Source organism: Ursus maritimus, unplaced genomic scaffold (genome assembly GCF_017311325.1).
Source record: "Ursus maritimus isolate PB19 unplaced genomic scaffold, ASM1731132v1 scaffold_20, whole genome shotgun sequence".
NCBI lineage: Eukaryota > Metazoa > Chordata > Mammalia > Carnivora > Ursidae > Ursus > Ursus maritimus.
Window position 1 is genome coordinate 55,066,047 of NW_024424453.1, and position 4,215 is coordinate 55,070,261.

The 4,215-nt window shown below is 40.7% G+C and overlaps 1 pseudogene; it reads left to right on the top strand.

Annotated features, from left to right (window-relative positions):
• Positions 1–2,077: 2,077 nt before the first annotated feature.
• Positions 2,078–3,656, top strand: LOC103680975 (annotated as a pseudogene).
• The last annotated feature ends 559 nt before the right edge of the window (positions 3,657–4,215 follow it).

Sequence of the window (4,215 nt, forward strand, 5' to 3'; positions counted from 1 at the left end):
CTCCTATTTCTAATAACTTAGCAATGGAAGGAAGGACCGAGATACCCCAGTAGATAAGAGCAGACACATGGACTCAGAGGGAATTTTCCCCTGTGACATTTCATATCATCACTGACATTTTCAGGTATCTGAGAACATCTAAAAAAGAAGTTTTAAAGAAGGAAAGTGCCTATAATTTATAAGGAGATTATCATCATTTAGTTTCTACATATAATAGGTAAATGTGTATAATATATAAAATAATAAATATTGAGCCAAAGTTTTGTATATACATAAACATGATACAAAATTAGAATCATACTGTATGTATAGTATAAGAATATACTCGTTACTTTGTCATATCTGGGAGAATGTTCTCATTTAAGATCCTTCCAAATCAGTAGCTTAAAGACTGTATAATATTCTATGTTGTGAGTGTTCATAATCACCTGATTCATTCTTTATTATTTGGCCTGGACTTTATTGATAATTTTTCACTGTTTCAATACTGCTGTCATGACTTTCCTTTACATTAATCTTTTTTTAAAAGATTTTATTTATTTATTTTATTTTAGAGAAGAAAGAGAGCGGGGTGGAGGGAGGTGCAGAGGGTGAGGGAGAGAATCTCAAGCAGACTCCATGCTGACATGGAGTCTGACGTGGGGCTTGATCTCATGACCTTGAGATCATGACCTGAGCTGAAACCAAAAGTCTGATGCTCAACCAACTGAGCCACCCAGGCGTCTCTCTTTTACATTAATCTTAATGATTAGTTCTAATTCATTCCAAAAGAAAAATTACTTTGAAGTAGAATTCTTGGGTCACACAGTACATGTTCCTGGCCTTTAATACATAGTCTCAAATTTCCCTATAAATAGGCTGACCCAGGTCTCTCACAAGTATGTGAGTGACTGTATGCTTATATCTCCCTTATCAATGAGAATTTTCATATTTTAAGAGTATTTGCCAATTTGTTAGGCAGATGTTGCACTATTTTAGTACATTTGATGGAACATTTACCATAAGTTTTTCTTTCACTCTTCCCATAAGCTAAGACTTCATTGTTCTTTCCGATTTTGCTAACCATGTTCTTACTTATTTAGAAATTGGTTTTGTATTGGGGAAAGTGGTGGTCGTTGGTGATTTACACAAGAACAGAATCCATGGAGTTGTGGAGACAAACCCAGACTGAACTGGATAAAGACAGAATGGCAGGTGAGGACCACAAGCACAGACTGCTCTTCTGATGAATTTTGCTCTAAAGGAAAGCAGAGAAACTGGCTGTAGTGGAAGTGGAACATGGGGTCGAGTAGAAGTTGGTTTTTTTTTTTTCCAGTGCCGTCCATGTTGCAGCAAATGTTGAGAACTCGTTCTTTCTGATAGCTGAGTAATATTCCATTGTCTATATGGACCACAGCTTCTTTTTTTTTTTTAAGATTTATTTATTTATTTGACAGAGATAGAGACAGCCAGCGAGAGAGGGAACACAAGCAGGGGGAGTGGGAGAGGAAGAAGCAGGCTTATAGCAGAAGAGCCTGATGTGGGGCTCGATCCCACCACGCCGGGACCATGCCCTGAGCCGAAGGCAGACACTTAACCGCCTTAACCCAGGCGCCCCAAGAAGTTGTTTTTTTATATGGAAGTGACCTAGCAGAAAAGAGACACTGAGCAGTTGCTGACCTTAGTAAGAGCAGAGGAGGGCCATGCATTGTAACAGGACATGACGCAATGCAAGTGGGTTGGAAGATTTGGAAAGTGAGGTGGCTTTTCTATTTCTCAATGAATCAAGAAATGGTCAAAGCTGAAACGGGAGGAATGCTGGAATTCTGATGTAAAAGAAGGTAGGAAATGGTGTTTCAGAGAATGGAAGAGTAAACTGATGGGAGAAATCTAGTAAGACTGCTAGATAATGGCAAGGGCCCATATAAGATTCATGATTAGAAACTAGATGTGAGCTCAGTCTACACACATCTAGTTTTTTTCTCCCACCACATTAAGCTGCTCAGATTCAGGTGACAAATAAGTAGAGTTAAATTGACTAGGGTTGGGGTTCTACAAGGTAAGAGGATTTAGGAACAGAGAGGAAAGGGAGTTGATGATGACTGAAGTGAACTGGTATAGTGATGGGGCCATAGCATCATAACTAGGTGGAAAGGAGGCAAAGAAACAAAGCGGGTTATGGGTAGCAAGAGCGATGAATCACTGTCTCCTCCAGCCATCCAAGATCCCAAAAGGCTAAGGGGAAGAAACTGGCCCGGGTCCCTGCTGTTGTGAAGAAGTTGGAGGCCAAGAAGAAGGTCAATCTCCTGTTTGAAAAAAGGACCAAGAATTTTAGCATTGGATAGGACATTCAGCCCAAAAGGGATTTCAACCACTTTGTCAAATGGCCCTGTGACATCCAGCTGGCAAAGAGCTATTCTCTATAAACATCTAAAAGTACCTCCTGTGATTAACCAGTTCACCCAGGCCTTGGACCTCCAAACAGCCACTCAGCTGCATAAACTGGCCCAAATACAGACCAGAGACAAGCAAAGAAGAAGCAGAGATCGTTGGCCCAGGATGAAAAGAAAGCTGCCAGCAACGAGGATGTCCCCACTAAGAGGTCGCCTGTCTTTCGAGCTGGGGTTAATACTGTCACCACCTTAGTGGAAAACAAGAAGGCTCAGCTGGTAGTGATTGCACATGATGTGGATCCCATTGAGCTGGGGTTGTCTTCCTGCCTGCCCTGTGTCATGAGATAGGAATTCCCTTACTGCACTGTCAAGGGGAATGCCAGGCTGGGGCATCTGGTCCACAGGAAGACATGCACCACTGTTGCCTTCACACAGGTTAACTTGGAAGACAAAGGAGCTTTGGCTAAGCTGGTGGAACCTATCAGGACTAATTACAATGACAGATATGGTGAGATCTGCTGTCACTGGGGAAGCAACATCCTGGGTCCAAAGTCGGTGGCTCACATTGCCAAGCTGGAAAATGCAAAGGCTAAAGAACCGGCCACCAAATGGGGCTAAGTGTACACTGTTGAATTTTCTGTACTTAAAAGCAATAAAAAGTTCTCTTAAAAAAAAAAAGGAGTGGCGAACCAATAAGTTGGAGGCCACAAAGGGGTCAAGTCATTACTGGAGAAGAGCTATTAAGACGAGTGGTAGGAAAATAGGAAGTGGTTTTTGGAGAGTAGGATGCTTGAAATGGACATGTGAGAGGTGGCAAAGTTGATAATGACCAGGTGGGATGCAGAAAGGATTGATGAAAATGAGGTTGAGGAGGGTCCACGGTACTGGAGTGAACATCAGTGATCATGGCTGAAAAGCACAATGAAGAGTAATGTAATGAAAGAGCAAGACTGTAGGCCCCATAGAGTCTTTAGTGAATGAAGGGATTGGCAGACTGTGGGTAGATATGACTGCAGTATAGAGGTGGCAGAGTCTGATGGCCCATATTTCAGAGGAGATGGGCATTTGAGGGAGGAGGATAGAGACATGATTGAGAAGTGCAAATGAGCAGCAAGGAGGTTATCATTTTCTCCTCCGAATCCTTTAGAACCCAGTGTTTGAGAAAGAACAGCCACTCTAGAGAAGATTAAAGTCGGTGTCTTTAGGGGATAGTGAGATTTTAGCATTTTTTTTTAAATATTTTTTTTATTATATTATGTTAGTCACCATACAGTACATCCCTGGTTTTTGATGTAAAGTTCGATGATTCATTAGTTGCATATAACACCCAGTGCACCATGCAATACGTGCCCTCCTTACTACCCATCACCAGCCTATCCCATTCCCCCACCCCCCTCCCCTCTGAAGCCCACAGTTTGTTTCTCAGAGTCCATATTATTATTTTAATTGATAATAACTGAAAAATCACCCTTTGTATGATTAATGTAAATCTGTTTTACTTAACATTATCCCTGGTTTACCAACCATTACTAAAACAAATTGCAAAGATTTTGCCATTATGTCATCTCCTTCATTCATCTTTCCAATGCTTATTCTAAGTGCAATCAAAGGTGATAATTACTGAGACATCTAAATTTATTCTAACAATAGTGTATTCCATGTATCTAATATTGAAATTTCATGAATAAAATAATGTTAATGGCCCTCACAAAATAAAGATGTGTTTTGCATATACAATAGAATATTACTCAGCCATCAGAAAGAACGAATTCTCAACATTTGCTGCAAAATGGACAGGGCTGGAGGAGATAATGCTAAGCGAAATAAGTCAAGCAGAGAAAGA